The 13,626-nt window shown below is 38.8% G+C and overlaps 1 protein-coding gene across 6 annotated transcripts in view; it reads right to left on the bottom strand.

Moving 5' to 3' along the window:
• NCK2 (NCK adaptor protein 2) overlaps positions 1 to 13,626 on the bottom strand; it is a 78,932-nt gene that overhangs the window by 25,934 nt on the left and 39,372 nt on the right. The window contains exon 1 of one of the 6 annotated variants that reach the window (XM_042458657.1): positions 5,978 to 6,079. The exons of the other annotated variants lie outside the window; for them this stretch is intronic. The gene's annotated coding sequence lies outside the window, so the exon portion shown is untranslated. Of the gene's footprint in view, positions 1 to 5,977; positions 6,080 to 13,626 lie in introns of those variants that run through there. 6 annotated transcript variants of the gene reach the window in all.

The raw sequence follows: 13,626 nt of genomic DNA, 5'->3' as shown, positions 1-13,626 counted from the left end.
TTCCATACACCCTCTCTTTTCTAAATTACATTGCCCAGTGTAGCCCTAAAAGCAATTCTACTTCTGGGCAGTTACACTTCCTTTGGTTTTCAATATACAACCAATAAAACTGCTTCTTCAAGTGAAGGATCAGACTGTGGAGCTGTGGATACACAGCTCCTCCAGTTTTCAGAATACTTCTCCATTAGAATTATGCAAGAGCAAAACACAATATGTGAACAAAGCTCAACACGCTACAGTTCCAAAACAGACAGCTACAGGTCAATAATGAGATCTAGCCACAGGGAGATTACAGCTGAGCCTGCCCTGGATCCCCTTATTGTCAATACAAATTTAAATTAATTTAAATTATTCTGAGCAGAGGCAGCTGAAATTGTCCATCATCTATAACTGCAGTGTCAGCATGAAAAGCTAGCAGATTATCATCACTAAGGGTAACTTGGGACATGACCACACAATACTTTCATGTAACCAAACAATTCTCAGAAGGTAGAAAATCAGCTAAGTTACAACTTAAGGGAGAAAATGTAAGCAAGGTCAGTCCTGGTAGGTATTTGGCTATGAGACCGCCAATGAATACCAGGTGCTGTAGGTTATATTTCAGAGGAAGGAACTGGCAAAACCACCTCTGAGTGTTCTTTCCTAGAAAAACCCTATGAAATTCATGGACTTGCCGTAAATTGACAAGTGACTTGAAGGCACACACACACACAGAAAGAGAGAGAGAATTCAATAAGGCAATCTTAGTTACACCCAGAATCTCTCAAATTTTGGACAATTTTAGGAGCCCTCTAAGCCTGGTCGTTACCAGACATATGGGTGGGGATCTTGTCTTCAATATAATGCTATGCTTTGGGGCTATTCAGTGTGCAAGCTCCCAAACATGAAGTAAAGCAAAAGTTATGACACCACAGTCCAGGCCAAACACAACTGCTATGGTGTTTTGTCTTGTTTTTACCAGAGGTTTTCATCTGAGCCATTAAATAGTGTGGAAAGAAAGGGGACTGCTCCACGATGATGTAGCTATCTACAACAACGTTACTGTACAAAATACAAGGGTTAGATCCAATTAGTCTCTAAAATTGTCAATATTACATCCATTTTTAAAAAGGCCTTCAGGTATGAAATACTGCTAGTACATAAAACCCTCTCTATTTAATATTTATTTTTCTGGAAATAAAGCACAACTCCTGCTATACCTGGGGGAGACTTTACTGCTTCCTCACCCTTAACAAAGAAGGAAACCTGTCTTAGGAATGTGTGTTCCAGAACCACATACCTGACTCTATCTGGAACAAGCTCACTTCCCAACTCTGCTTTATTAGGATGTCAGCACTGATATTAGGTATACGTAAAGCTTACAAGGGTTTCCCTAACATCCCACTTGTAAATGAAGAATCTGTAGTACAGCACAAATACAGACGTCAGTTAGCAAACCTGTACAACCTAATTTCACCATCAGTTAAGCCAAGCTGGACAGACTTGATGTTTGAGGAATCTGCTTTGCTTGTTGTTGTTGATGTTGTTGTGAACCTTCTACTTATGGTAACCCTAAGTCGAACCTACCATGAGGTTTTCTTGGCAAGATTTGTTCAAAGGTCTGCCATTGCCTTCCCCTGAGGCTGAGAGCATATGATTTGCCCAGTGGGTTTCATGGCTGAGCAGGGAATCAAACCCTGGTGTCCAAAGTTGTCATTCAACACGCAAACCACTACACCACGCTGGCTCCCTTGCATTTTATTACAACCTCAAAATTTACCATCTTGAGCCTTGGTGCAAAAGATATACAGTTAGAATAAAAGAATTGTGAACTCAGGAATCTGAGCACCAGAATTTAACGAAGCTTACTGTCATTCAGAAAAATCTACTTCTTGACAGTTACCAAATACTTTCCTTACTTCTTAGTTCTACAGTATAATTTAGGGTTAGAGGGAAACAATTTTGTTTCTGTTATTTTAAAACAATGACAATTGGAAATCCTTTTCAGTCTAACGTAAATCATCCACTGGACCTTGACTTAAGTCACAAAAAACAAAGATATAGTCTTTCTACCCTCAAATTACTCCTAAACTTTTCTCTTTCATACCTACCCGTATTTTCTGGCGTATAAGACGACTGGGCGTATAAGACGACCCCCCAACTTTTCCAGTTCCAGTCCAGCTTGGAGGTTTCAGCACCTGCCCTATAAGACAACACCCGGCGTATAAGACGACCCCTAACTTTTTAGAAGATTTTCCTGGGTTAAAAAGTAGTCTTATACGCCAGAAAATACAGTATGTTTTTATGCTTCAAATAGAGACACTTATGCACTGAATCTGGGTTACAAACATTTAACATACTTCAGTCTACTATAGATATGCAATAACATGCAAACTGAACATTTTATTTGCTCTACAGTACCTTAGTATAAACACATACAGGTTCCTTTCTTTAATTATAACTGATAACATTTGACTGTAACAAAGATGAGGGAAGACAATCCTATTATAAACACATTTTATCTGTTGTAATTTACAATTGTGTGTTACAGTCAGATACCATTCCCAGACTGTGGGCTAAACCTTGTTTTAATCTCAAATACAGTAGACCCATTTAAATTAACAGGATTGTCAATAGGACTAACGTAAGTCCTATATATTTCAATTGGTCTACTCTAATGGGAACGACAGATGGATTTAGCAGTAACATTTTCAGCAATGATACCATCCATTTGTACATTGTAAGGCAAAGCATGTTAATTATTCCTACTTTGTTCATTGTTTTGCTGAAAGACACATGTGAGTGCTTAATTTTAATGGCAATGTTAAGAAACACCTGCTCGTCTCTCCAAGTATGCAATGTATCTGATAAAAAAAACCAAAAAAACCAACAGCATACAGACACTCCAGTGAACTTGCACATCCTTTGCAGCACAGATCTGCTTACAGGAAACCTCAAAAGTTAGCTTACCCTTGAGGCAACAAAAATATGCAGTTCCCTTACAAGAGGAAAAATCTGTTGCATGCACCACTAATGGTACAGCAATTCTGTACACACATATTTTATTGACATGCCTCTTAATAAACACTGCTAAATGCACTCAGAACACCACACTGCTAAGCCTTAAATAAGGTATTAAATGCATGGACGACTAAGATTACTAGTCTCCTTTCCTATCATTTACCCAGTGATCCTCAATGCAAAGACATGTGACAATAAGGAAAAGAAGCTCTGGATGCAATATTTTGTCAACCTTTTGCCCTGTTTCAACTCAAATGGTGAGCAGCTGTTCTCTCACACATTGCACAAGCCTGCCATCCCTTTCTTTGGCCCAAACCTGTAATTTCAGCTCATGAACTGCATGCCAACAGTTAGTAAAGCAGTTTATTAGCACTCTGAAATAGTGCTTCTTCAGCTATCTGATGTGGCAGTCTGGCAGGGTCCCCCCCCCCAAAAAAAAATGTGCCAGGGGGCAGAACCATACTTCTACTATTCCTTTATTGGAAATGTACCATGATCCACCACTTTTGAGTAGCAATGCCAGTGCTCTAACAAACAGGTGTGCTGGAGGTCAAGAAAGAACAGGATGACAAAAAGAAAACCCACTTCAAAATAAGCAACGTAATTTCCTGAATCCCCCCCACCGACTCTAAGACAATCCAAACTAGTATGATCCCTCCCCAATACCACCCTCAGCAAAAGTAATTTGTGATCCCCAAGGCATTACTCTACTGCTCCATTCACTGCACTTCCTGTACATCCAAAGTCGATCAAATTCCCCAGTGAATTGACCCTTCTAATGTGAAACCCACACACCCAGTTGCCTCAAGTCAATATTCTGCTACAGAAAAGTAACTGTAGTAGAATTCTGGACTTAAATCCAATTATAAATCCCACCAGAGCAGACTCACTGAATCATTTGAACTCATGCATGTACTAATGCCATTTAATGGGTCTATTCTAGTTGGAATTAACTACTGGATTTAAACCTTGATAAATTATCATCTCTTCCTTTGCTTTCAGAGAGGAATGTGTGCATGTTCATGTTTTATTCTGGCTTTTAAAATCAAATTAACAGTATTTTTTTAACACTCAGAAGTATCTGTCTACTCCCCTATCCCGCTTGTATTACTATTTCTCTTCATATCCCTCATTTGTGTTATCCTCTTGTTCTGAGGCCATCCCAGAGACATAAGATAAAAACCATGTTTAGGCTTAAAAGAATAACACTATAGTGCACAATTTTCCAAGTCCACCCATGTTTTAATGCTATCTGAACAATGAGAAATCAGCAAGCCAAGAGTAAAGCTTTCAAAGAGCTGTAATGCTGCCAAGTTTGTACACTCTTCTACTAATTGCATCAGAAATGGTGGTAACAAACAAGACGTATAGGTTGAGTCTCCCTTCTCTGGAATTCTGAAATCTAAAATACTCCAAAATCTAAAACTTTTTTCAGGAGTGGCTGGGATATTGAGACCTTTGCTTTCTTATGGTTCAATGTACCCAAACGTTGTTTCATGCAAAAATTATTTTTAAATACTGTATAAAATTACCTTCAGGGTATGTGTATAAGATGCATATTGTTGTTTTGTGCCTTGAAGTTGTTTCCAACTTATGGGATCCCAAAGTGAACCTATCATGGGGTTGTTGTTTTGTTTTTGTTTTTGGCATGATTTGTTCAGAGAAGGTTTGCCTTCCCCTGAGACTGAGAGTATGTGACTTGCCCAGTGGGTTTCATAGCCACGCCAGGAATCAAACCCTAGTCTCCAGAGTTGTAGTCCAGCAGTCAAACCACTACACCACACTGGCTCATATATAATATATATAAGGTGTATATGAAACATACATGTATTTCATGTTTAGTCTTGGGTCCCATCTCCAAGATATCTCATTATGTACATATACATGTATTCCAAAATCGGGGGGGGGGGGATCCAAAATCCAAAACACTTCTGGCCCCAAGTATTTTAAAATAAGGGAAACTCAATACACATCTGCAGATGATCAATGAAGTCCTAAATTATAAAGCTACTGTAGCTTTCACCTCAAAAGTGATGGTTAGTCAGCTGTATCCTGTCAACTTATCACAACTGTGGGAAAAATACTGATACATATCAAACTTCTAAAAATAATAATAATAATAATAATAATAAATTTTTATTTATATCTGGTTATGTTCTAATGCAAATTAAAAAGAAAATACTCCAAAATATGCCTTTACATCTTCTGGAGAAACAAAGTCATTAAAAAATACAGAAGACAATACTAGTGGTTCCCATAAAATTATCTGAATCACAAAAAGATATGTTTATCTAAGAATTACCCATCCTTAATAGAAAATCTAATGAAGATATTATCAGTTGAATAAATGCACATTAATTCCACTGATGTTGACATTATTCAAACTGCAAGCTAGAACAATGAAGAAAGAGAAAGCCATTATTTCTTCCCTATGGCAATATCTATAATCTGACTTCACTGAAAACTCCACACTTTGCAAGAAGATACATTATGGTACATTCCAAGGCTGAGATTCAACACTTTACTTTGTTACATAGCAGAACAGGAAATTCCTTCCAAACTAGAGATGTGAAGGCCTGGGGGAAAAATCGGAGGGTTTCAATTTATTTCTAAAGCTTTCCCCCCCAAGAAAAATGGGATGGGGGTTGGGTGGAAGACGAATATAGAATACTTTCTTTTAGAATGTTCATAAGTACTAAAAACTATGGCTCCATACAGACAGGCCAAAATAAAGCTGCTTCGGGTCACTTTGGAGGTATGCTGTTTAAATAATGCATGCATCCTAAGAGTCTGGAAGCTGCACTAAAGTTGCACTCTAGACCTTAGGACTGGATTGTGGCTTTGGCATGGCTTCCGGACTCTTAGGACACATGGATCATTTAAACAGCATACCTCCAAAGTGACCCAAAGCAGCTTTATTTTGGCCTGTCTGTATGGTGCCTGAGTAACAGGAAGAATTTTATGTAAATCTACATACATGAAATCATTACAGTTCCTGGTCTTGCTTTTCCCTTTTCAGTTTTTCCTGCATTCTTTTTAGAGGAATGAGTGCACTGTGGTTGCTTGACACTGTGGAAGACTAGAGGAGAAAAAATAATTTTCTTTATTTTACTAATACTGATTTTCCCCCCCTCTTATTATTGAGGACTTTTCCTGTTCCTAATTATCTTGAAAAACTAGCCCTGTTTTGTACACGGCAGATCATCATCAACACCATCACCAATTCCCAATTATTATAAATTCAGTCATACAATAAATTTAATAATTTTTGTTTAAACTAAGTGTACTTTTATACACCATGATGATTTTATGCCAAATAAAATCATCTAAAGCATGGATGAGCAACAACAGTGGAACCTGGGGCCACATTTTGTTTTTTAGAAGAGCCTGAGGACTGTACATTTGTATATATTTTTTAAAAATTTAAACTGATTAATATTTTGCTTTAATGGTACACTGTTTAATATATTCATATAAACTAATATATACAAATATCATATTTAAATATATGGTATTTTATTCATTTCTAATACTGAATATTTTCACTGACTGAATATAAGAGAATAGCACAAACACTTTCAGAGAGTGTTTACAAGCAAGCTGAGGGAACAAAGGAGACACAAGTGGAGAGGAAATGCAGTGGGGGAAAGAGGAAAGAAATTTGCAAAGAAAAGTGGCAGGAAGACTAGTACCAGAGAAATACAGAAATGGGAGGCACACCAACCATACGACATAAAGGAAGAATTATCAGGGATTACAAGAGAAACAAAAGTCCAGAAACAGGAAGGAAGGGGGATCGAAAGATACAGATACAGCACACAAATGGAGAGTAGTGAACAGAAAAAGAAAGCAGGAGTGTTTCTCTTGCTTTAGATTGTGCTGATATGTTTGCGTCATGCCGTGGCAAGCTGTAGCAAGCAGTACTAGTGCTATTTAGGCTCTGGGACCTTTTCACTTTGATGGTGGGGAAGGCTGTGACTAATGGGTCACAGGGGCCTGTGAGCCACATTTTGCCCATCACTGTTCTAGAGCAACAAAATGAATTTCAATTTATAAAGGGTGCTAACATTGATTTTTCCTCCTATTCCTACTGAAGCACTGTTCACAAAAAAAATCCTCCTGCAGCTTTCACAGTCCTTTAAAGCCAGTGTTATGGTTCACAGTGGGTTACAGGAGAAAGGGGACATGCTCAATGTTGGTGGAAGTGGCAAGACAGAGCAGATTTTGGCCTTGGATCCTGGCCATTATCTATAACTTTTTTCTTCCAAAGAAACCTATGGTAATAATTTCATTTTATTATTGCAAGGATCATGACGAAGGTTAACTGAGAAACAGTGACTACCTAGGTCTGAAACATATTTAATGTTCTCTCCCAAATTCAAGTCATGTAATAATGTTGAACAGCTAATTTGAAACAAAAACTAGAACACTACAGGCTTATCCCTTGCCATCAAAATGCTGAAATAAACTAAACTAAAAGAACTGTCCTTGATTCCCTTCACAGAAAGGGAGATTTACACCATTTTGAGGTGAAAACCAGAGATTCTATGTACTACTAATTTCTCCCATTGTTGTTGTATACCCTCAAGTCATTTCTGACTCAAGCAGATGCAAAGGAGAATCTATGACAGGGTTTTCTTGTCAAGATTCGTTCAGAGGGGGTTTCCCTTTGACTTCCTCCAAGTCTGACAGTGTGACTTGCTCAAGGTCACCCAACAGGTTTCCGTGGAGGAGCATGGATTTGAACCCTGGTCTCCAGAGTTGTAGTCCAACACTCAAACCACTACATCATGCTGGCTCCCACAGAGCAGCAATTTCCAAGAAGGAAAATACACATTGCCTAGAATTTACATAGTTTATCACAACACACATGCATGGGTTGGAAAGCTGCTGATCTAGTTATCATATTGAGGTCACTGTTAACCTGATCTTGAAGATCGCTAGTCAGTAAAGAAAAGTTCTCAATATCATTTAAAAAAAACCTAAATTAAACTGTTATTTTAAGAACTGCAGTTCATTTCACTGAACTTCCTTTTAAAAAAACACAGGTTTGAGCCCCTGCAAAATTAAACAGAGAGACATATCCCGTTGAATTTGTCTATACATCTAAAGCCAACTGAATTTGGGTGCTATGTGTTCCCATCAAGAAGCTGCTTCACAACCTACACCAGGACTGGAGAAATCCACAGTGACTTAACTCAATAAGTCATCTCGATGCTCAGCTTCATCATAGGTTTAGTCTCCCTTATCTAAAATATTTGGGAGCTGAAGTGTTTTGCACTTCAGAGTGTTTTTGAACTTTGGAATATTTGCATGTACATAACCTGTACAGTTAAAGGCAAAGATATCTTCGAGAAGGACCCAAGTCTATAATTCATTTATGTTTCATGTACACCTTATACACATAATGAATGCACATAGCATATACACATAGTGTAAGGTAGTTTTATACATATATATTTGTAGTTTTATAGATAATATTTTTAATAATTTTGTGCATGAAACAAAGTTTGTGTATGGAATCATCAGAAACCAACGGTGTTATTATTTCAGCCACACACACACACACACACACAAGTTTTGGATTTTGAAATATTTTGGATTTCAAAATTCTGGATAAGGGAGAATTTGAATATGGTACAAAACTTTGAAAAGAACTAAACAGTCAATTAAATTGCTAAGTTTAAGACATCAGTTTAAAAATGATTAAAAATACATAAACACATAAAACATATACATGTACTACATACTGCAGTGGGCCCTCGGTATCCACTGGGGTTTGCTTCCAGGAACAAAATCCATGTATGCTCAAGTCCCATTAAATACAATGGCATAATAAAATGATGCATCTCCTATATAAAACAGCAAATTGAAGGTTTGCTTTTGGAAATTTATATATTTTAAAAAATATTTCCTAGCTGTGGATCGTTCAGTCTGTGGGTAAGGGCTGACTACCTATCCTCTCCTTTCCTCCTCCACCAAAAAAAGACAGTTGTTGCACATCCCTTTACCTGTACAGTTAAAGGCAAAGTCTGTGTAATGTAGAAGTTAATTTTGGGGGCCAGGATCCCTCAAAATATGGTACCCTATTCACACAAATATGGCGGGGACGAGGGGGACAGGGTGGGAATCCAGTTCTAGTATTAATATAATTACCTATATTATATGAAGTTTGAAAGAAGAAAGTGTGACCAGAAGATTCGGTTAATCCTAGATATATCAAAAATCTAAATGAACCTACCATTAAATGTCAAGAAGCTCTAAAGATGAGCAACTGCTAGAATTATATTGCTTCTGCCAAGCAGCAAAATTGTGCCACTAAGACTTTTGTTTCTGTAGAAAAATAACCCAATCTGCTCTGACCTTTAAGAGGGAAAAAGGCTAAGGCTACCAACAGCTTTCTAACATGAAGGTTGAACAGGTCCTGCTTAAAAAAAGGTCACTGCTAGAAAGTGTAGTATTAGGAGAATCAGAGTACACACAGCCTTCCTGAAAAAAGGGGGTGGGTGGGTGGGAAGTGGGGTAGGGGTTGCCACATTTGTGTATTTAAAATAAACAGACCTGTAATCATTTGCCACAAGGCTACCATTGGCAATATAGAGCAATGTTATCCACTCGATCAACATGTATACCCAAAAATATACAAATGATCAAACCAGGGGTACCTAGGAAGAATTTCTAGCTGCACAAACAGCAATTTCTGCAACAGAGAACAGAACACAGAAAGAAATGCCTCTGTGCAAAAATATCTGTACCTAGAAATCTCCCTTCCATCACTGTCTCCTTGGTTTGCAAAACAGCTGTTCTATGCAGAGGGCTGAGTAAGTATATCTGTCTAAAAATGGAAGCAACTAAAAAAGGCACCTGCTATGAAGGGTGTGGGCAGAATCCTGCATGAGAACTGCAAAACAAGCCCCCTCTAGATATTGTTACTTGCACCAGATCTATCTATCTATCTATCTATCTATCTATCTATCTATCTATCTATCTATCCATCCATCCAAGTGGTAGCAATAAAGAAGCAGTGGATTACACTTCTAGTATGTGTACAACACAGGGTGAATGCATCAAAAATTGGTAGGTGGGGAAGAAGAGTAAGAGAGGGAAGGGGACTATTCTGGGTAATAACAGAAAAATTGAAGAGGGGAAGAATCTGTGCTTAAAATTTACCCAACAAATATAGCAAAGACAAAGAAAAATTACCAGTGTATCATCACCCCTTGGCATGAGAGATGGAAGAGGTGAAATGGGAACTGAAGAAGGAAGATAACCATTTAAATTACCAGAAAGGAAATTTTACCTTCCAGTTCTGCAGTTCAAGTGCAACTGAAGAGTCTTCAGGACAGAAATTACCTTCTTCCTATTTACATAACACTATAAACCCTATAAGATGGTTCCAGTGCACATGATAAAAACACCAATATTCACAGAGACCTTTTTTATTTCTATGCCAATGTTCAAACATATCTTTCCCCCTTCTGGTCTTTATGTGCACTATGGCGCATTACAGACTGCCCAAAAGAGGCGCCTCAGCATACAAATTGTGCGCTGCAGCTGCGCAGCAAAAGAGCGCAAAAAAGCGGCTCCTTCTTGCGGCACTGCAAACCCCCAAAGATGGCGCTATCACATCACAGCTGTGCAGCTCCGTCTAGAAACTGCGCAGCTGCGACGTGACAGATACGCGCGCCGTATGTATGGTGCTGAGCAACTGAGGCGCATGCATGACGTGCTAGGGTTGCGGGGCATGTGCATGCGCCGCCCCGAGGCAACCCTAGCACGTCGTGGACGCGCTGCAAAGGGCCTGTCTGTAACGCGCCAATGTAAACAAAAGTTTACCCACCACCTCAAATGCCAGGTGCTGCAGCCATGAGGCCATAGAGGAATTTCTTGAGAACCCCAATTTGATCATTATCAGAGAACAAGTATCATAAATTGACTGTTATTCCTCTTTAGTACTATTGCTCCATCACCCCACCCATGACTGCCTGAGGAGCAACCTGTCCCATTTCAGTTGAAAATTAGGACTCCCTTTTCTTAATCCCTTCAAATTCATCTTTTAGGCCTTGTCTACTTTGAAGCATTTCCACTCTGAGGAAGGAAGATTAAGGATTCCATACAAACTAAATGTTCACTTGAAGCAAGGGATGCAGTGCAGCAGGTGAGTTTGAAATATCACCCACCTCATTTGAGAGATCAGCAAATGCCTTATTTCACAGTTCAGACCAATCTTAACCCTTTTCTTGTAATGACTGAATAGCACCTTGAATCAAATCCACTGTGAGCAGGGATTTCCTTGTAAGGCAAGAGATCAGTGACTCTCTGCTGGCCATGAGCCTGAGTCACAAAGGCTCAGGGGTTTGTGGAGTATGGTAAGGTCTGATCCTTTCAAACAGTTAGATCTCACTTCCGTTTAAGAAAAAGGAAAAAAAAAAGAGAGAACTCCAGGTCTCATGGCTATCTCCCCTGAAGTGGTCAAAAATTCTGAACTAAGAGACCGATCTGACCTCATTTGTTCTCCTGGCCTACATGAAAAAGACATACTGGTTGTTATCAGTTCAATTTTTATAGAAGTGCTCTAGTGCTTTCATATTAGGGGAGACATTCACTGCTCTGAAGTATGAATTTAACCTTGGTCTTACATTCAATGACAAAGCTTCAAAATTTCACATACTGCTATTTTATTACTAATCCACTGGAACACCATTACCTACTTTCCAAAGGATTTCACAACATGCTTTCTATAAATGCTATGATTGACCTTCTGTTCCCCATCAGGAAAACATGCATTCAGTCCCATGTTATAATGAGAATGTTCCAGGTATTTTACAGCAGAATGAAACTACTATATGGAAAGAAAATAAAATCTTTTGTGGATGCCATGTGTCTAAGTCACTTAATCAGTTCTGAATTCACTAATGCAACACAATCCTGTAAACTAGCTCTACCTCAAATCATGCTCTTTTTTTCTTAAACTGGTCTGAGCACTTTGATTCACAGGCTCATAGGATCTTAGAGCCGAATAGGACCACGACAACCATCTAGTTTCTTTCTATTAATTAGTTTTGTTTTGACTGAAATGTGTATATGAAGTGATGGGTATGGGTAAATTACTTGGTCTTCTGCTAAGAGTAGCCATTCCACTTGCACCAGAAAGGCTGGCAGGATAATGACCTGCTGTGCAACCCTGGCTGAAGGTTCCTCGAGGGGTACCAAGAAGATGTTGCAACATCATCTCTGCTGCCACCTTTTCCATCCTGAACAGAGCCAGAAGACGGAATGGATGGACAAAACTGGTTAGAGATATGTATGGCAACTCTGGCCAGTACTGCAAAAGTGATCATGATCTCACTGATCTTCTCCTCCATCCCCAGCCCTTTTCTAGGAAACAGATTACCTTCCACATGTGTGTAAGCCAATGCCAACATCACTTTCTACCTTAACTAACATGAGGGAAGGGGATCGTGACCCTTAAAATGGGTTCATTCCTCCACCACTCAAAAAGAATCCACCTCATAGCAAGCACTCTGTTATCCCAAAGATACTTAGGATGCTGGGCTTTCCCTTTCCCAGTTATTTTAGGCAGAGTGCTGAATTTTTCTACTATGCAAGCCAATGGACACAGCAATGTGCATGCCATATGAGATGTGATGAAAATTGTGATTCTGTACATATCTTTCCAGAAGGTCAATGGAACTTCTTCTTAGGTAAGTGCATAGACAACTGCAACCTTAATCATAGTAAAGGCAACTGCATAAAATCCTTAAGAATTGGTACAGATTTCTTAAAGTTTCAAAATGTTCATATGATTTGCTTTGTATGGCTGTTGAGCTCTACAACAGTGGTTCCCAACCTTCCTAATGCCGTGACCCTTTAATACAGTTCCTCATGTTGTGGTGACCCAAAACCATGAAATTATTTTCGTTGCTACTTCATAACTGTAATTAAATAGGTGTTTTCCAATGGTCTTAGGCGACCCCCATGAAAGGGTCATTCGACCCCCAAAGGGGTCCCAACCCAGAGGTTGGGAACCACTGCTCTACAATGAAGGTTGGCTTCTGGTCTATTTTAACTATGTATTTGATGTGTTTTTAAACACTGTTTTTGATGTTTTTATACTGTGTATGTCACCTAGGCAGTCCTAGTGGGCTAAGAAGCCATAAACAAATACTGTTTGCCTTTTGGATCCACTGGGTTTTGGTTCTGAGACTCCTTGAAGAAATGAAATAGGTGAATAATCACATCACATATTAAATGGCAGCAATGTGAATGTGTAAGCTTCAGTGTGACTGCATTCACATCACTACCATTTAATAATATGGGGCATGATGATCCACAAATGATCAAATTCACAGATGTGAAGTCTACAGCTCTGAAGGGCCAACTGTATATTAAACTGCCTCTTCTTACCACGTTCCAATTTTTTAAAAAAATCTATTTTATAGAAGCAAAGTCCAAAAGGAACAAGCAAATTGCTTCTAACAGCTTGCATAGGCCTTGGATATGAATGAGGAACAACAAAATATGATTTCCATGCTCAACTGAAAGAAAGATGGCAAAGGATACTGTGCCTGTTGCTGGCAATGAACTTAGGCAAGGAAAGAAACAATAAATGACACCAAACTAGAA

This window comes from Sceloporus undulatus, chromosome 3 (genome assembly GCF_019175285.1).
Source record: "Sceloporus undulatus isolate JIND9_A2432 ecotype Alabama chromosome 3, SceUnd_v1.1, whole genome shotgun sequence".
Classification (NCBI taxonomy): Eukaryota; Metazoa; Chordata; class Lepidosauria; order Squamata; family Phrynosomatidae; genus Sceloporus; species Sceloporus undulatus.
Note: the sequence above shows the minus strand (reverse complement) of the source record. Positions and strands in the feature narration are given on the sequence as shown.